This window comes from Apium graveolens, chromosome 2 (genome assembly GCF_009905375.1).
Source record: "Apium graveolens cultivar Ventura chromosome 2, ASM990537v1, whole genome shotgun sequence".
Taxonomy (NCBI): Eukaryota; Viridiplantae; Streptophyta; class Magnoliopsida; order Apiales; family Apiaceae; genus Apium; species Apium graveolens.
This window is the reverse complement of record NC_133648.1, coordinates 43,577,514-43,599,052: the sequence shown is the minus strand read 5'-3', so window position 1 is coordinate 43,599,052 and position 21,539 is coordinate 43,577,514.

Below are 21,539 nucleotides of genomic sequence, written 5' to 3'. Positions count from 1 at the left end.
CAATTTAATGCCTTCTACAGCTGGTGAGCCATCTGAGGAATTTGGAGTAAATTCTAATGATGATGACTCTATTTCATTTGATGGGAGCATGAACTTAGGGGGGTGTTAGGTCACACACACACTGTAGAGGGGGTGAATACAGTGTATAGTACTCTCAAATCGAACTTTAAGAACTTAAGTAACAGAAAACAAACTTTATTGAAACAATAAACTCTGTTACAGTATGGAACTGTTACCTCTCAGTGATGAACAAATATCACGAGAGCTGTTAGGGTTACAATGAATAATCTTTTCTAATATGATAATACTTATAGTGTAAACCCTATATCTGTGTTTATATACTACACAGTTACAAGATAATCGCTAATTGATATGGAATATAATTCTGCTTCCTAAAATATATCAATCAGATATCTTTTCTTCCAAGTATTCCATTCTTTACAGAATTCCTTCTTCATGCATATCTCTTCTTATGTTTATCTTGATCTTCTTTCCTTTAATCAGCTACTGTCCTTATCTGATCGTCCTTCAGCACTTAAGTTCTGATATCTATCTTCTGATGATTATCTCCTGATAACATAAGTACTGATATCCTTAAGTCCTGACTTCCAGTATAAGTACTGATCAACAGTTAAGTACTGATTTATCCTGTTCAAGTAAGATCTGAAAGCTAAACATAAAACATATTAGCCATGACATTATCAAATATATCTAACAATCTCCCCCAACTTGTAAATTAACATAATATACAAGTTTAACAGATATTTGATGATGTCAAAAACATTAAGTACAAATGCATGAGAATTAGACTAGATAACTACAACTTACAGTCCTTAAAGCTTTTACCAATTTCAACTTCTGATAACAACTTCAGTCTGTATAAATATCAGAATTTAAGCAGTTATAGATCTTCGACTTGGCTTCATCATTTTCTGATCTCTCTGATGTCAGGAGTTGTTCTGAGATAGTTCTTCAATAAACATTTCTCAGCATATCTGAGTTCATCAATCATTCTCCTTTTGACATCTTTAAGCTCTGCAGTATTTTCACCAGTTTGAAAGATTGCAGCTCTGAGATCATTGATCTTTGCTTTTCTCAACTCCTGATCTAGTCTTATGACATAAGCTTTGTCAGACTCTAGATTGAATTCAAGTCCCTTAATACCAAGATATGTTCTGATCTGTGCAGTATTAGGCTTCATATGAACAATATCACCATTGTGATCTCTGTACTTTGGAACATATATGCTGTCAGACTTAACAGAATAAAGCCTTTTCTGTCTCTGAATCTGTTCTTTTAAGTAGTTTGCAGCAGTCCCTGTTATTCTGTGTCCACTTGAAGTAAGAAAAGTACATGTTCCAATTCTTCAAAATACTTCAATGGAATGGCATTTTGTCTTATATGATAAACCCTACCATCTGTCATGAAATATAACATGATGTATTCTTTCAAGTAGGTATGGTAAACCATCTGTACAGATTCCAGTTGATTCAATCTCTCAGGAGTTGCTCCAATACCTGGTTCACTCAAGGAAGTTGAATCATTGGTAGTGTTGTGTACTCTTCTTTCATCAGCACTTCCCAATCCAGTTTTATCTCTAGCTTCCTTTCCAGTAACTACTCTTGCTTCAAAACCACTTGCAGTAGTCTTCAAAGATTGAGTCTGTTTTGCTTTAGTGAATCCTGGTAAGAGTGTCTTTGATCTATTTTCTGATATCAAGTTAACTTGAGCTATGTCAGAGGTTACTTGCTTCTTCTGAATATCAGAACTTACAATTTCTTGACTCTGAACAACTTGAGCCATATTAGAGGTTGTTTTAAGAACTTTTCTTGTAGTCAGAGCAAGATCATCCTTTTCATCAGTAATTTCTTCTTCCTCAGGAGGTACATAAACCTTGATAGGTTCACCAACCTTTTCTTTACCCTTAGATCTTGGATCTATCTGTGGTTGTGATCTAGCCAATGTTGCTTCAGTATGTGTCCTTTCTTTGATCACAATGCCTTTGAGTTTTGGAAGTGGTTTTTACCAGAAGCTTCAGATTTAGATGTGACTTTCTCTGATTTAAGTCTGGCTTCTTCTTCCTTTAAACTTTCCAAGTCCATTCCTGGATTTTCTTGAAGAAATAACTGTCTTGACATTTCCTCATCAAGATCTAGAAGTTCATCAGAACTTATCCTTTTACCAGCAACAGAACTTATTCTTTTCCCAGTATCAGAACGTGTCCTGTGACTAGCTTGTCTTGATGGAAACCTTCTACCTTGACTATGACCGCTACCCATTCCAGAGTATCCTTCATCATCATTTCCATCATCCTTTCCTTGCAGTGTCTTGTTAGTTTTGCATTTGGACTTAATTACCTTCTCCCCCTTTTTGGCATCAGCAGCTAGTAAAAGAGAGATTAGTAATTCCACTGAGGATTGGATTTCAGTAAGTTGAGATTGCTGAGAAGCTTGATTTGTCAGAATTTCATCAATCTGAGCTTGTTGTTTCTCTTGAGTTTGCTCAATATAAGCAATCCTGTCAATGGTAGGTTGAAAGAACTTTTTCTTATCAATTTTCCAAACTTGTTCCTGTTTGATAAAGTTCTCCTGAATCTTGTGTAGCTCTGAATGAGTAGTTGAATGAAGACCTTGTAGATACTTAGTACTCAATGCAGTGACTCTAAGCTGGATTTTAAAATCATCAGAATTTAACATTTCATCAGCTTTAGTCAAGTACTCAGCAAAATGTTTGTCAGTTGGAACACATAAAACTGAGTTCCATTCCTTAGTCCACTCCTGACCTGCAAGAGTTTCACTCCAAGGTACTGGTGCTTCCCCGGTAATAAACTTCTTTACCAGTTCAGACTTAGGAAGAGTCTTTTGAGGAGTATGTCCTGTAGGACCTGCTTCATCAACATCTACAGTTGGTGCAGCATCACCAGTATCTCCAGCATTTGCAGCATCAGAACTTAAAGAATCAGTATCTTCTGATAAGACAACAGTGTGAGTAGCAATGGAGGCTTCAGCATCCTCTAATTGTTGAACTGATACTAAGTTCTGATCAACAGCCATATCCTGATGCTCACCTAAAGTCTGATCATCAGCATCTTGATGCAGAGAAGGTGTTGTTGATAACTCTGGAGTTTGAACAGCATCAGTAACAGGTGTTGTGGAAGGATTATTTGTTGTTGGAGTTTCTAAGAGAAATACTTCAGACACAACCAAGTGTTGAACATCAATATCAGCACTTGTGCCTGGATCAACAAGAGACACAGATGGTGAGTTAGCCTTGTCAGATACAGCTTCCTGAGATGGAGTTGATGGAGAAGAAGTGACTGGAGCAAATTCCTTGTCTTGTGAGATCAGAGATTCCTGATCCCCTTCCTTAGCTGCTTCCTCTTCATCATCTGAAACTGGCCTTTGTGCCCTCTGTTTCTTGTACTTTCTTCTTGATTTGGATTCCTTGGGAGTTTCAGGAACTGTCATTCGTCTAAGCCTCTTGAGAAGCCTAGAACCCCCAATTTCAGAATCCTTCTGAGAAATCTCTTTCTCAGCTTCAGTTACAACAGGTTCTCTAGCAGGAACCGGTTCCTCAGAATCAGATTCATCTCTCAATGCAATCCTCCTTCTCTTTTGAGGTGTTTGAGGAACTTTCTTTGTCCTCTTTGGCTTGGAAGATGAAGATTTCACAGTAGATGCTGAAGATGAAGGTTGAGCAGTCTGTGAAGTGGAGAGATAGGATTTGAGATATGTTCTGAGGGTAGGTTGAGTAGTATGAGAGGTAGTACTGAGGTTGATGGATTTTGGGTGTTTGGAGTTGGTTGGACATCAGAGTAAACAAATCTATAAGTATCAGGATCAGCATTTACTAGGATCTGTTTTACAGACTGAGGAATCTGTAATGGTCTAACCACTTTTTTCTTAGTATCAGCATTTACCAGGTCATTAAAGTATCATTTTGCAACCTTAAAAGGTGGGGTTTTGGTGCTGACTAAATGAGGTTCATCAGTACAATAAGTGTAAATAAGTTGACAGAATCTAGCAAAATAAACAACATCTCGATCCTCTGTCATCCTATCCCCAATAAAACCAATTATTCCAGTTGCAAAATCAAAATGAGTTTGATGAATAATAGCATACCCTATGTGCTGACTCAGAATTGGGATAGCATCAAAATTCGAACATTTGTTCCCAAAAGCTTTGGTGATGCAATCAAAGAAGAAACTCCATTCTCTTCTGATATTAGCCCGTTTCAACTGTCCAAGTTTCGTCAGACTCTTTTCATATCCCAATTCAGCCATTAACTCCCGAAGGGCTGAGTCCTCTGGAATTGAGAAAGTACAATCTTCTGGAAGATGTAAAGCCCTGCGTACTGTACCAGGAGTGACTACAAAGGATGAATCGCCCACTTGGAAGATAATACTGGGAGTTCCACGTTGACCATCATCATCAAAAAGTCCAGTCCTCCAAAACCTCAGAACTTGTTGGCTTGAAAAGAATTCAGGCTGTGTTAATGCATACCCAACCTCACTATGTGCAAGAAGATCTTGCACAAAGTGCAATTCAGATGGAGATTCAGTGTGATCAAGAACTGCAGCATAGTTGTTGGGGACAAACTTAGCTCCATCAATGATTAAATCCTTTGGTGCCATGTGAAAAAAAAATTGATATTCAAGTATGCCTGTTAGGTGTTTAATATAATGTCTGTATGAAAAACCAACGTGAAAAATAAAGAGAAAGAGAGTAAAAGTAAGGAGAGAGATAAAATATGAAGAAAATAAAAGATTAAAGAAATATTCTCTCTGTTGTACTTATACTCTGAACAAAAATGTTACCGTTGGACACCTGTCAGACATGCAGTAATAACGGACAGTTACTGGGCTCGAGAAAACAGGAATCATTACTTACCCATTTGCCTAGTTTCAAGGAAAAACCGTTCCATTTATCAAGTGAAACAGTTTTAATTCAAAATTTAAACCGTTATCACTGATTGAATTATTTTTCACTGCATCATTAATATTCTGAAAATACATCACATGAAAATGACCAAGATAAATTAGATAAGTAAGTGCTGAAAACGAGTCAGAACTTAATATAAAACAAAATTTATATGTTCATCAGAATATCAATCAGGATTTATCAACACAAGATAAAAGAACTCAGAGACAAAATCTTGAAGTAAAAACAACTTTCATTAATATATCAAGACAATACATTCATGAAATGGAAATTATATCAATACTTAGACAAGATTTTCCCTAAGCTTCTAAACCTAACATCAACAGCCTTAGTCCTAGCTAAGAAGCCTGACAAAGCTGATGATGAAGAAAAATAGGAAGAAGACAAGATTAAGTCATCTTCTTCTTCCTGCTCTCGACAAACAGAATGGCGAGTCGGATGATTCGCTCTTGATGGCGGAGAGCTGCCAGTCTTTCCTCCTCCAATCACTCCAAATGGCGATGGTAATCCATATAGAAGAACAAGAGGTGTGTCAGTACCTCCTGTGGGACAGAGTCCTATATCTCCTCAGGAATGGCTGTGACATGCCATTCCTGCTGCCATTCGGCACAGCTTAGCTCCATATTGAAGTTTTGGTAGTTCAAAATCATGTTGTATCTGACCATTGTGTTTTTGAAAGAATAAGTATGAAGATAAGTGTGTGAGAAGAATTTGATGGAAAGACTGATATGAAGTGGCTGCTTTTATAGGCAAGAGAATGCCAGGAGACGCAAAGAAATTGAATGCTGACAGGTAGAATTAATTCTACCTCGTCTCCCTAGACTGAAAAAGAATAACATTCATTGGAAAGGGGAAACATGGTTTAAAGCGCATAAGAAACAAGTAACATTGGACTGTTCAGGTACAAATACCATTAACCCTAACCATAGTGACTATTAATCTTCCACTTCAACATATTCAAGTTCGAACTGAGACTGTTACCAAATTTTATTCACAGATAAGCCAAGTAAAGGATTAGACTGTAATATCAGAACTTAGACTTATATCAGAACTTAGCAGTCATCAGAACATAATTTCTTAACTCGAAAAAGGAATGCCCATCTTAGTAAATACTCATACAAGTTCTGAGTTATAGACGTCAGAACTTAATCATTAGAACGTGTAACTAGAACTTGTCCTCAGAATTTGTGCAAAGTGACACAGTGACTGTTTATCTAGAATAACATAGACCACCACAGTAATTTTCATCATTCATATGGAGTGATTAGTGTGTGCATTAAGCTAAATAACAGACAAAGAGTAAAGTCTGAGTCACTTCAGTACATCTTAGAAATAAGGCATAACTAAAATTTTGCTAAAGAGCTGTCATTGTCATGAAACCTACTGATGAATGAGTTCATGCTTGAGTCCACCTCAACTGTTTTGTGCTAATTTTATGCATCTTTTGAAATTCTATTTTACAGTGGCTTCTCAGTGTAAGTGAGTCACGACTGCTTATCAGAATTTATGCTATTATCAGAGTATTTCTCCAGTAATCATAGAGTGTGAAAAGTCACCAAGAAAATATTTTGCTTTTCTAATGCATATTTACTTAATACCAGCAATGCACTTGGGTCGTCCCTTCCACATTTTTACTCTAGATCTCAAAGGAGTACCTGATTTTATTCTTTGATCTTTTTGCTTTTTCTTTTGATAAGTGAGGTTTATCAGCACTTAGTACATTCAGCAGTTTTACTAGTATCAGAACTTAACAGATGAGTAGCATTATTCTAATTTGTGACTTAGTAATAAGATATACAAAGTAAACTTAACTAAGCTCAATTATCAGAATTTTCTAGTGTCATAAGATTTCCACTGAAATAATTACTTCTTACGTGGAATCATTTGTTTATTGAAGACTACTAGGTCAGTATCTAGCACAGTTATCCTCATAGGATTGAATAGGTACTAGAACAGACATATCACTTATCAGAGTTTAGAAACATATATCAGACAACAGTCAGTACTTAAAGACATTTATCAATTAAGCACAGAATACACAATGAGATTAATTCTGTAAATACTGAGCATAAAGTCTGATAACACAGAACAAGACTAAGCAGATTTAGAGAAAGAACCTGAAACCATTCCAAGTTCATTTACCAATCTTGTAAAAGTAGCTTCACACAGTGGTTTTGTGAAGAAATCTGCTAGTAGTTGATCTGTGGGAATAAAATGCAATTCCACTGTACCTTCATCCACATGTTCCCTGATGAAGTGGTACCTGATGCTGATGTGCTTTGTCATAGAGTGTTGAACTGGATTACCTGTCATAGCAATAGCACTTTGATTATCACAGTAAATAGGGATTTTGAAATATGTTAACCCATAATCCAGTAACTGATTCTTCATCCAAAGAATCTGTGCACAACAGTTTCCTGCAGCAATATACTCTGCTTCTGCAGTTGATGTGGAAATTGACTTTTGTTTCTTGCTGTACCAAGAAACCAATCTGCCTCCAAGAAATTGGCAGCTTCCACTTGTGCTTTTCCTGTCAATTTTGCAACCTGCAAAATCTGCATCTGAGTAACCTATTAGTTTAAAATCTGATTCTCTAGGATACCATAATCCCAGAGCAGCTGTTCCTTTAAGATACTTAAAGATTCTTTTTACAGCTGTTAAGTGAGGTTCTCTTGGATCTGCTTGAAATCTTGCACAAAGACAGGTAGCATACATGATATCAGGTCTACTAGCAGTTAGATAGAGTAGAGAGCCAATCATACCTCTGTAGTCAGTAATATCTACTGATTTACCGGTATCCTTATCCAGTTTTGTTGCAATGGCCATTGAAGTGGATGCACTTGAACAATCTTGCATTCCAAATTTCTTCAGCAAGTTTCTGGTGTACTTGGTTTGACAAATAAAAGTGCCTTCCTCATTCTGCTTGACTTGAAGGCCCAGAAAATAGCTAAGTTCCCCCATCATACTCATCTGATATCTTGACTGCATTAGTTTGGCAAACTTCTTGCAAAGTTTGTCATTTGTAGATCCAAAAATGATATCATCAACATAAATCTGGACCAGAAGTAAGTCCTTTCCATGGTTGAGGTAGAACAGTGTTTTGTCTATTGTCCCTCTGTTGAATCCACTTTCCAGAAGAAACTGAGCTAAAGTCTCATACCATGCTCTAGGAGCTTGCTTAAGTCCATAAAGTGCTTTATCAAGCCTGTAGACATAATCTGGATGTTTGGTATCTACAAAACCTGGAGGTTGTTCAACATATACCTCCTCCTCCAATTCTCCATTGAGAAAAGCACTTTTCACATCCATTTGAAAGACAGTAAACTTTTTGTGAGCAGCATAAGCCAAGAATATCCTTATGGCTTCTAACCTAGCAACTGGTGCAAATGTTTCATCATAATCAATTCCCTCTTGTTGAGAATATCCTTTTGCAACCAGCCTTGCCATATTCCTTGTAATTATGCCATCACTGTCAGTTTTGTTTCTGAATACCCACTTTGTACCAACAACAGATCTATTCTTTGGTCTTGGCACTAGGGTTCAGACTTTGTTTCTTTCAAATTCATTCAACTCTTCCTGCATTGCTTGCACCCAATCAGCATCTTGAAGAGCTTCTTCCACTTTCTTTGGTTCAGTCTGAGAGAGAAAAGAATTGTAAAGACATTCATTTGAAGTACCTGTTCTAGTTCTGACACCTGCATCAGGATTTCCAATTATCAAATCAGGTGTATGTGATTTTGTCCACTTCCTTACAGATGGAAGGTTTTCTCTAGAACTGGATGCTCCCCCATGATCCATGCTATCTTCATTTTCATTTTCTGATGCTCCCCCTGAAACTATTCTCTCTGAGTTGGATTCTTCAGTATTTAGATTTTCAGCACTATCAGAACTTGGCTTATCAGAACTTGATGAATCAGAACTTGAAGAGCCAGATGCATGTTCTGATGTCTCTTGAGATGTGGTAGGATCTTGAGTATGCTCCCCCTGCATAGGTGCATCTTGCTTTGACGTAGTCACCACAGTTTCAATAACATCAGAGTTTAATCCATCAGAGTTTACAGTATCAGGACTTAGACTGACAGGATTTTCAGTATCAGAATTTGAGTCTTCATTTTCAAATCTCAGCTGACCATGGTCAATGAAATCTTCAAGACCAGTAATCTTTTTATCATCAAAAGAGACATTGATAGATTCCATGACCACTTTTGTTCTCAAATTATAGACACTGAAGGCTTTTGTGGAAAGTGGATATCCAACAAAGATTCCTTCATCAGCTTTTAGATCAAACTTTGATAGCTGTTCAGGATGAGTCTTGAGAACAAAACACTTGCATCCAAATACATGAAAATATTTCAGATTTGGCTTCTTTTTCTTCACCATCTCATATGGTGTTTTTCCATGCTTGTTAATGAGTGTTGCATTTTGAGTAAAACAAGCAGTCTGCACAGCTTCAGCCCAGAAATTGGTTGGAAGCTTTGCTTCTTCAAGCATTGTACGTGCAGCTTCAACGAGAGTTCTATTCTTCCTTTCAACAACTCCATTTTGCTGTGGAGTTCCAGGAGCAGAAAATTCCTGCTTTATTCCATGGCTTTTGCAGAACTCTTCCATTATGACCCACGCATACTTCTTCTTTGCAATAGACATGACATTTACTGGACCAAATAGATCAACATGTTGTAGATGATAAGGCTCAAGAATTGATGATTCAGTCTTGCTCTTGAATGAAGATTTCCTTTGTTTGGCTTTCTGACATGAATCACAAAGACCATCAGGAGCAAATACTGTGTTTGGCAATCCTCTCACAAGATCTTTCTTGACCAGTTCATTTATATTGTTGAAATTTAAATGAGAGAGTTTCTTATGCCAATTCCAGCTTTCTTCAATTGATGCTCTACTCATCAGACAGATTGCAGAACTATCAGTACTTGTTGAAAGCTTAGCTTCATAAATGTTACCACGCCTGTATCCTTTCAGAACAACTTTGCCTTTAGATTTACTCACAATTTCACAGTGTTCTTCAAAGAAATCAACATGATAACCTCTGTCACAGATTTGACTTATACTCAATAGGTTGTGTTTAAGTCCTGAGACCAGAGCTACTTATTTAATTATGACATTTCCAAGATTGATATTGCCATATCCCAATGTTTTTCCAATGTTGCCATCTCCATAAGAAACACTTGTGCCAGCTTTCTCCACAAAGTCTGATAGCAGGGCCTTATTTCTAGTCATATGTCCTGAACATCCACTGTCCAGAACTAGAATATTTTTCCTGTTGCCCTGCAATCACAAAGACCACTAATTATTAGTTTTAAGGACCCAGACTTGCTTGGATCCTTTGGCCTTATTAAGTTTGTTAACATTTGCAGCGGATTTAGCATCAGAGTTTATGTTAACATTTTTCTTATCAGAACTTACACTATCAGACTTTGTATCAGAATTTACACTAGAAGGAACAATGGAAACTTTCTTCAAAGAAGGTTTTATTTGATAATAATCATAGTACAAGCTATGATATTCCTTACAAGTATAAATGGAATGCCATAAAGTACCACAATGAAAACAAGGATTTTGTGGTTTGTATCTAACAGACTGACTCTTAACTCCTGACTTTGAAGGTAAGGAGTTAATATTCTTATTCTTCCTGCAAAAAGAAGCCAGATGGTTAGAACTTCCACAGTTATGACATGTTTTCCTAGAAGTATCAGGAAAAGGTTTATAATTATTGCTTTTATTCACTCCTTCCTTTCGATTCCTATTTTTCCTAGGTGATTTTACCTTGTTTGCATTCTTAACATCTTTCAGCTTATACTTAAGCTGCTTCTTTGTCATTAAGCCTATGTTCACTTCAGCTGTCTTTTCCTGTTTTAGTTTGTCAGAAGTTAATTTCTTTGTAACTTCTGATTTTTCATTTTCAGACTTTACAGTTACAAACTTAACAGGTTTTAGCCTTGGCTTTTGCTTATCAACAGACTTAATTTCTTCAGTTCCTTTATCTTTCTTATCTTCTCCATAACCTAAGCCCTCTTTCCAGTTTCCACTACTTAGCAAATTTTGAGTTGTTTTGCCAGAGTTAGTCCAAGTCCTGATAATCTCTCTTTCCTTTTCTAACTCGGTTTTTAGAGATTCATTTAATTTTAGCACTTCATTCCTAACATAAAAAGCATCATCTCTATCCTTCTGAGTTTGATGGAACATGACTAACTCTTTTTCTAAGAAATCATTTCTTTTCTTAAATGCAAGATTTTCAGAAGTTAATCTTTCACATGTTAAAGTTTGATCTCTATAACTAACAAACATGGTTTTAAGATATCTTCTCAACTCATTAATATTATCAGTATGAAAAGCATAGGTAGTCTGAGGTACCTTTGTTTCAGCAGCTTCAGAACTGCTCTCAACACTTTCTTTATCAGCATTTGCCATCAATGCATAGTTTTCCTCACTTTCAGAGTCTGAGGTGTCTGTCCAGCTTTTCTGCTTTGTGACAAGAGCCTTTCCTTTGTCACCCTTTACCTTCTTATAGTCAGGAGATATGTGGCCTTTCTCACCACAGTTATAGCATTTAACATTGGTGTAATCTCCTCTGTCAGACTTTCCTCCTCTGCCTTCAGATCTTCTGAAATTCTTCTTATCAGAACTTATGCCTTTCCTGGAAAACTTCTTTCCCTTCCTGAACTTCCTGTATGCAATCTTTGTGATTCCTTTCACCATAAGAGCACACAGCTTCATCATCTCCTCATCAGCATCAGTCTCAGGCAAGCTTTCAGAATTTGAGTCATCATCACTCTCAGAACTTGATGACTCAGTATCAGACTTTATGAAAAGAGCTTTACCCTTGTCTTTCTTTGAGGAAGCTACTTTGGGGAATTCTTCTTCAGCCTTAAGAGCAACTGTCCTTGACTTTCCTCCTTTCCTCTTGCTTCTTTGTTCCATCTCCAGCTCATGAGTCTTGAGCATTCCATAGATTTCGTCAAGAGTTGTTTCATTAAGATTGTAGTTGTCTCTTATTATCGTTGCCTTCAAATCCCAGCATTCAGGAAGAGCTAAAAGGAACTTAAGGTTTGAATCTTCAAGATCATACTCTTTATTAATCAATGACAAATCATTCAAAAGTTTGACAAATCTATCATATAAATCATTCAATGACTCATTAGTCTTTGAGTCAAAGTGTTCATACTCTTGAGTGAGTATTGTCTTCCTGTTCTTCTTAATTGTGTCAGTTCCCTGACACCTTGTTTCCAGAGCATCCCATATCTCCTTAGCAGTCTTGCAGTTGATTACCCTGTTTGACATTACATTATCAATAGCACTATGCAGTAAGTGTCGTACCTTAGCATCCTTAGCAATTGATGCTATGTGTTCAGCAGTATAATCACTCTTCTCTTTTGGTACGGTCTTTGCTGCTTCACCTGCAACTGCAACAGTGAGTTTGGTTGGTTTGTGAGGGCCTTCCTTGATTCTATCAAGGTATTCTGGATCTGTTGCTTCCAGGAACATGGTCATCCTTACCTTCCATATGGGATATTCAGATGGTCTCAGTATGAGAACTCTGATGGTCTCATACCGACTCTGAATTTGTGTCTTTGGTGATTCCTCAGTTTTGGTAGGCTTAGTTGGAGTTTCTGTGTCCGACATGATTGTGTTTGGATCTTTAACTGTATGTATGTTAACAGATAGGCTCTAATACCAATTGTTAGGTCACACACACACTGTAGAGGGGGTGAATACAGTGTATAGTACTCTCAAATCGAACTTTAAGAACTTAAGTAACAGAAAACAAACTTTATTGAAACAATAAACTCTGTTACAGTATGGAACTGTTACCTCTCAGTGATGAACAAATATCACGAGAGCTGCTAGGTTTACAATGAATAATCTTTTCTAATATGATAACATTTATAGTGTAAACCCTATGTCTGTGTTTATATACTACACAGTTATAAGATAATCGCTGATTGATATGGAATATAATTCTGCTTCCTAAAATATATCAATCAGATATCTTTTCTTCCAAGTATTCCATTCTTTACAGAATTTCTTCTTCATGCATATCTCTTCTTATGTTTGTCTTGATCTTCTTTCCTTTAATCAGCTACTGTCCTTATCTGATCGTCCTTCAACACTTAAGTTCTGATATCTATCTTCTGATGATTATCTCCTGATAACATAAGTACTGATATCCTTAAGTCCTGACTTCCAGTATAAGTACTGATCAACAGTTAAGTACTGATTTATCCTGTTCAAGTAAGATCTGAAAGCTAAACATAAAACATATTATCCATGACATTATCAAATATATCTAACATGGGGGATGAAGGCCCAAGTTCTATTCCAGATTTACCTGAATGGGCCTTGACAAAGGAGTCCACACCAGGACAATTTAATGTATCCTTGGTCAAACAAATCTTGTCTATCCAACAGGCCATTCAGAAGTGCTCAAATGCTGGTACCAAGGCTATTCTTCAAGCTTATCTAGATTCTCTACATCTAATGAAGCTACAGCAATTAAGACAGAATCTGAGTGTAGATGAACTCAAAAAGGATATAGCTGACTTGAAGACCTACAATTCTGAGAAGCTGGATTCAGTCATGCCATATGGTACCATGCAGGATCTATTACTGAGACTGAGAAGAGAATCAGATTCTGAAAAGAAGCTGGCCAAGTTGGAAGATAGAGTTCAAGTTATTGAAAATTCTGTGGCCATCATTCTTCAAAATCAACAGTCTCAGACAAATCTTCTAATGCAACTGGCTAAAGCATAAGGCCTGACTCCTCAACTTGATGATAACAAAAAGGGGGAGAAAGAACTAGGTAAGGGGGAGAAAGGACCAAGTGAGGGGGAGAAACTTCAAATACAAATCAGCAAAGTAATTGTACCTTCAATTACTGTCTCAAAGTGACCAGTTGCAGATGGTATAGATCTGATTCAAGCAGCAACGGCAAACTTGAAAGTTGCTGAGAAAGGAAAGTTGAGTTTGATCAACTGGGAGAAGATTGATGAGGAGATACAGAAGAAGTTTCAACTTGTCAAGGAGCCAGTTAAGTCAGCCATCCATCACTCTCAAGTCAAGCAAATCAGTGTAAATGAGATGAGCATGAATTATCTGGAAAGAGGACAATCTTCCTGCATCAGGTCTCCAAAGGATGAAATGATCCTTAAACCAAGGGTAAACTATTCAAAATCATCCTTAAAGAATCCCTTGGATACTGTGTATGAGATACCCAAGCCTGATGAAAAGAAGCTTCTGTCAAGATCAATTGTTTTCTACAAAGGTCCAACTGATTCAGCTTCTAAAAAGAGGATTGCTAAGATATTCAGAAATGGGAAGGAAATTTGTGTGATAGCTGGACATCCTCAATTTGCTCAAGCAAAGAGAGAAGAAAAAGCCAGATTAAAGCAGGAAAAGAAGCAAGCTGCTCTAGATGCAAAGAAGGCTAAATAAAAGAAAGAGCATATTGCTATCTTAGCCAAGCTACAGGCTGTGAGTTCATCTCGACAAATTCCCTCTCAACCTTCTGAAGCCACTGAATCAAGGGAGCAAGTTGAAGAACAGAAGAAATCTCCAAGAAAGAAAAAATTGGCTAAAAGAACAAAAAGGAAACTGGATATTGTTGACAAGGAATTGGGAGATCAATTTCCTAAGGAATCCACACCAGCTACAACTCAAGCATCAAATCCCTCAGTGGTATTTGAAGATATAAGGGTGGTGGATCGCTACAGGAATATTCATGGTGAACCTATTGTGCCCAAGGATGAGCCAATAGAATGGGATAACATACCAATTCCTGACTTTAGTCTACCAATCCTTAGCAAGCCAAAAAGGACAAAGTCAAGGGCAGTCAAGAAAGTGAAGCTGTCTCCTCTCAAATCCAAATCTGTAGTCAAAGCTCAGCCCAAAGTCAACAAGGGAGACTACTTGTACTTGTGTGAAATCAAAGAATTTTTTGATCTAAACCTCTATCTGGATGAACTAGATGAAGTGAGGGGAATTGATGCATACAGAAACCTACCTGAAAGGTTAGTGTTCAAGTACAAAGGAGGAAAGGAGATTGTGTGGCCACTTCACAGGATTCTTCAAGAGAGCCAAGCTGTACTGATTAAAGTTTATTCATCCTTCAAGAAGAACTTTGGGTTCAATGTCACTGCAAGAAGACTAGTATTAAAGAAGATTGAAGAACTAAGGAGTGTTAGAGCTAAAGATGCACTCCCAAAGACTCTAATCATCCCATACACAGGGAGAAGAGTGCATCTAAGGCCCTACTGGCTGATGGAGTTCATAGATGACAAAGGGGTGAGAAGATTCTTCAGATTAGAAGATCAATTGAGCATCTCTAGCAATGAGACTCTCTTGGAAATGCAAGAAAAGCTAAATCTCTCAGAATCTGATGAACTGGAATTCCACAGGCAGCTCAAAAATCAGATTGATGAAAATAACAGAAAGCTTGGAAGAAGATCCAGACCTTCAAGAAACTAGAAAAATCTGCTCAGGCTAGAGGAGCATCTTGAAATGACTGTGACCCAAACTTTGTACATTTTGATTATTTGAAGCACTTTTAGTATTATCTACTTTATTTTAAAGATGTATGTTTAGGGTGTTTTGTTATCATCAAGTATCTCTTAATTTATGGCTACAATTCCAGTAGACATAAATTGGGGGAGATTGTTGTGCATATGTTGTGTACTGGATGATTTCATAAACAAAACACCTAAGTAGATTTTACTTAGTGAAATAATGTAGCACTCGACGGATAAGAATTATAGTCCCGACGGATAATGATTTATTATCCATCGAGTGAGTAGCTTATGTAATAATGAGTCTGTAGCATATTTCTGCATACACCTTTGTATAGATTATGTAGTAGCATATAAGTCATGTTGACTTTAACTAGATATGCAAAATAGGTTGATTAATTGTACATAAATGATGTCTTGTAATTCTGCATAAGTGAAATGAAGTCAAGTGCCAAAATAGCTACCGACGGATGATTAACAAAGCCATCGACGGATGATCAAATGGCTATCAACGGATGTTTAATATAGTAGTCAACAGATGATCAATGAAGCCATCAACGGATGATCATAAAGTCGACGGATGATCATGTACCCAACGGATAAAGAATTCAAACATCAGTTGACAGTGACAACTGATCACATGCGTCGGGATGTATGCAAATGGAATGAGGAAGCTTATTAACTGGGTAATAGAAAACAAAGTAACAAAGCATTAGAACTGATAGTTCTTATAATGATTCTATCTTTTGACTTTGTAATCTTTGTAATATATAAACCAAGAAGTAGCAAATAGAAACTAAGATCTGAGATACACAAAGAGAGAAACATTTGTAAGCAGAATTATTAGCATTTCTCTGTATTCTCAGTAGTTCAAATTTGTAAGCAGCTGTGAGCATTCTTGCACACAGAGTTCTCTCGATATAATATATATCTCTGGTGGAATTGTTTAAATCCACCAGAAAGTTTTTAAAGACTCTTGTTTTTAATTACTTATGTTTTGATTCACTTAAATTTTTATTTATGATTGTGCTAATCAAAACACTTATATTTATATTCGAGTTTGAACATTTTTGTTTTAAGAAAAAGGTTCAAGAATTCCATTCAACCCCCCTTCTGTAATTCTTGCTATATTGTCAAGGGACTAACAACGTTCATTCGGATCCATTGAGTTCCTAAAGTCGTCATCACAAAACCATTTACTACCAATTGCTCAGTTAATATCACCAGTTGTATAACTCATTAATCTTCAATTAATACATTGTGCCAATGATGACAACAGACTGTATTTATAACATAAAAAAACTTGATAAATACTTAATTTGACAATATTTTAAATATTCAAATAACCGTGACTTTCCGAATGATACATTATTGACTTGCACGTTATGTCTTCTGCATGATTGTATTACATGCAAACATTATATCATCTATAAAAGTTCACATGCTATGACAATAATGACATACATGTTGAACATGATAAAAATATGACCTGTCCAATCTTACAGTAATGTAGGTCATTTATTGAATTTCTTATTTCATGTCAACTGCATTTGCCATCATATTTTTGCAGGTTATCCACTTTATCTCATCTTCAAAATTTTTGCATGCTTCTCAATACTGTTACTTTTACAATTATTCACCCAACAAAGTTTCCTATATAAAAAACTGAGCCATATCCAAAACGGCTCATAATATTACTACAATGTCATATAACATAAATCGCAACTGCTTGCTAATAGATAAAGATGATGATTATGTTAATCTTAGGGTTAGTGATCCAAAGGAGTACTTCGCCGGTGTACATCGCGAATGGGCTTATCGACGCGAAGAATCCGACCGGCTGAGAGATGACCTAATTGCTATGGGTGTAAGGTTTCCGGTTCGTAAATCCCTTACAATGTATTCTGAATCCGGGGAAAGTCCTACTTGGTCACAATTTAAGAGAAAAGTGATTAACGTCGTGGCACGTATAAGAAAGGAAAATAATCGAATGTTATTGCGTAAGAGTCGTGACTATATATTTCAACTTGCGCAAGATTCATTCCGCGCTATTGGAAGAGAGCTTACATAAGCGGAGCAACACAACCTATTATAAAATCAGAACAATCTTTCCGACGATTATATGTCCGATGATTCCCGTAGAATTATGTGTTCTCATATTTCGTACCTTACTATATTTCTGTATTTATTTATTTATTAATTCAAACTTAACTTCCAACAAAAATTGAATTTTAGTAATAGTTGGAGTTAAAAAACACAAGGTTACATATTAATACGAGGATATAACACGTTACATTGTCCATAGACAATGACAACATGATACAAAAATAGAAACTACAATGATGCAACAATACAGATATTTGTTAACCAGCAAAATAGAAAGCGGGTCATTCATCTGTATCATCGGAGTCATCATCATCTTCATTGTTGTTCCATGTGTGGGAGTCGATGAACGCCTTCAATCTCTGCAATTCTCTCGTTGCCTTCACATTTTCGTGTTGCAACTCATGAGTTCTTGCACAGTGGGCTACAGTATCCATGTTAATTTCTTCCCTGAGCATTTCAATGAGACCTGTTGTACGGGATTCAAATGGCTCCTCGATCCAACATTCATAAATACAAACACCGTCAGGATATTTGATAAAATGCCTGCCTGCGTCAATACCCTTCCAGTAATGCACTACACAACTACTTTCCCACAAAAACGAAGGTCCATATTTGGGAGTAAAGACATAATTACTTTAGACGTGTGTGACTTCATGAGGTTGTAGCTCCCTATTTATAAGTGATTTGGTAAATAATACATAAATTACAAATTTTGTCGCAGGTGTGAAGCTACTTTCAATGACCGTTCACGGGAAACAATAAGCTACAAATCACTAATAAAATTAATTCAAACATGCAACAGACTATTCACAACCTTTTATGTAATTCAGACACGCAACAGAATACAAATCACTGATAAAAGTAACTGCTCAAATTTTATCTGCAACAACAAGCAATTTCAAATTACATGTTCAATCTTTGTTCACGTGTTAAAGTGACTATACAATCACAGTGATTTTTTTCAAAGTTCAATACACAAACTGAGTAGTCATTTCAATTTAATTGGAGAAGGAAGCATGTCACCTTTGCTGACTATTTATGACAGCATGAAGCAAAATGTTTCTGCAATTTTGAAATAGTTAATCCAAAATAACGTGCCAAAACAAATATATGATAAAGTATGGCAAAATATTTAGGCACAATGTTAATATTGCCTACGTACGTCATGAATCCAAATGTATTCGAACTTGCATATGACTTAGAATATACTATACTGAGAATAGTAACCATTACAAAATTACTTATAAGAGTAATCACTGAAATCTTATCAACAAAAGCAAGCGATATAAAATCTTTATTCACGCATTGAAGTGACTATACAATTACAGTGACATTTTTTACTGAATGACCCAAAAATCTAAGAGGCTCAGCAGTGAATCCAAAGGGATTCTGACTTGGATGTGACTTATCATTTACTTTAACTGATAAAAGTAACCACTACGAAATCACTGCTAAAAGTAACCACTGAAATCTTGTCAACAACAAGGGGCAATTTTAAATTGCTTGTTCAATCTTCATTCACGTGCTAAAGTGACTGTACAATTACAATAATTTCTTGCAAACTTAAATATACACAGTGAGTAGTCAATTCAAATTAATACAATCAGAATGCATGTGATTTCTGCTTTATTTCAGATCACATGTTGAAAACTGAATCAAAGGGATAAGATGTCTGTAATATATAATAGATGATGTCAAAGATTACTGAAGCTGAAAATGTCATTAGCAATCAGTTAAGCTTGGGGCCAATCCTAAATAAGTTGTATTGTTATCTAAATTTGTATTCTGTACTTGTAACACTTAAAGTCTGTAAAAATACAAAGGAGCAGACTGGAGTCTTATTCCTAAAACAGTATCAAGCCTAAGGATTCTATCTGGAAGAAGATCAAGAAGATCATGCCTCAGAAGAATTTTGAAGAAGCTTGGAGTTGAATAAATCTGTTTGGAGAAAAATGTTTTAAGTCAAGATCTCTACAAGTCACATATTTAATGTTATAGAGAAGTCATTCGAGAACTCCAGAATGACTTATCGAGAAGTCATTCAAACTCCAGAGATTACCGACGGATAAGCAATATCTATTCGACAGATGAGCTATATATATTCACTCGATGGATGAATAACATCTACTCGACGGATGAGCAATATCTACTCAACGGATAAGCTATACATCTACTCAACGGATGAGCAATATCTACTCAACGGATAAAGCAATATCCATCGGGAGTAGAGAAGTCAGGAAAGTTACTCGAGAACTCAAAAAGATATCGACAAGTCATTCCTTCACTAGAGAACTCAGAGTTATCGAGAAGTCTATATCCATTCGAGAACTCAGAGATATCTACAAGGCAAGTGAAGTTATGAAGACTAGAGATCTCGAAGAGCTGAAGACCTCTGCAAGCCAAACTCATTATGGAGTACCAGACATCTCGATAAGCCTTTATACTTATCGAGATATCAAGTGTTCAAATGAATCAAACTGGAGATCTCGAAGTACAGTCTCAAAGTACAGAATTGAAGATCAGTTTAATATCCAAGATAAATAATCAACAAACAATCCAATAGCTGGATTGACAAGTCTACAAAAAGCAGCTTGAAGAGTGTGCAAGATCAATGGCAAAGATTAACTGATAGAGGAAGATTAAAGTAAACACGGGATGCTAAAGATATGTTAAGCCAGAAATGGAAGATTTGCTTTTCTATAAATAGAAATGACAAGTGACAGTTTAGAAAAGCTAATAGCATGTTTATTATCCATTGTATAAACCAACAGTTAACTGAGCTATAAAGTTAACACTGGTCCTCTAGTTAGAAGTAACAATTTAGATCAAAAATTCTTGTATCACTCTCGAGAAGAAGCTGAGCTCTTTAACTTCAAAGAGCTTAGAAATTTTGTAGCAAAGCATCTTAATTTTTAATACAAAAATTAAGTGAGTTTTGAAGATCTGTGTTCTTTATTTTATGCAAGTTTAATTTATGCATGAACACCTTTCTATACAAGATTTAATTTACTTTGTTTGACCATTATCTTTCAAGAAAAGCCTAAAATCAGAAAAACACATTCACCCCCCCCTCTGTGTGTGATTCATTACCTAACAAGTGGTATCAGAGCAAAATATGAAAGAAAACAGATTCAAGATCTTGGAAGAATGAATACACAGAAAATCAGTAGCATCAAATTCCCACCTTTGACAAAGCTAACTACACTCTTTGGAAAAAAAATGATGTTGTTTATCAAGATGGCCAATCCACTCTACACTCAGATCCTCAATAATGGACCTTTCATTCCTGTGGTACGGGTTGAGGAATCTACAGATGGAGACATTATCATACCAGCTCAGTATGCTCCAAAAGATCCTGTTGAGTATACTGATCCTGAAAAGGAGAAGGTTTCCCTGGATAGCATTTTATAATTGATATTGATTGAGTCACTTGACAATGTGATGTACAACAACATTTTTAACTGCGACACTGCTAAGCAAATATGGGAGAAGATTGAAATACTCTGTGAAGGAACTGAGGAAGTTAGATCTAATCAAAGAAGGATACTGATTTCACAGTATGAGGGTTTCATGGCTAATCCCAAGGAAAGCATTACTGAAGTGTTTGAAAGATTTAATAAGCTGATAAATGACTTGCAGCTTCATGACAAGTACTATGAAGCTGAAGAAGTGAATCTAAAGTTCTTGCTTACTCTTCCTAATCATTTGGAACTGAAAATCTCAGCAATCAGGGAAGGGAGAGACTTGAGCAAGATAACTCTGGAAGTTCTATATCAAATTCTCAAAACCTATGAACTAGAGATGATTCAAAGGAAATCGCTGAGATCTGGTCAAGGACATGTTGTGGATGGCTCAAGTGCTCTAATTGTTAATGAAAGCCAAACACCCAATGATGAACCAAGATGTCATATCTCAGTTGCCTCAACAAGTGAGCAGAGAACAATTGATTCACAGGAGCAAGTCATACTAGAATTGGAAA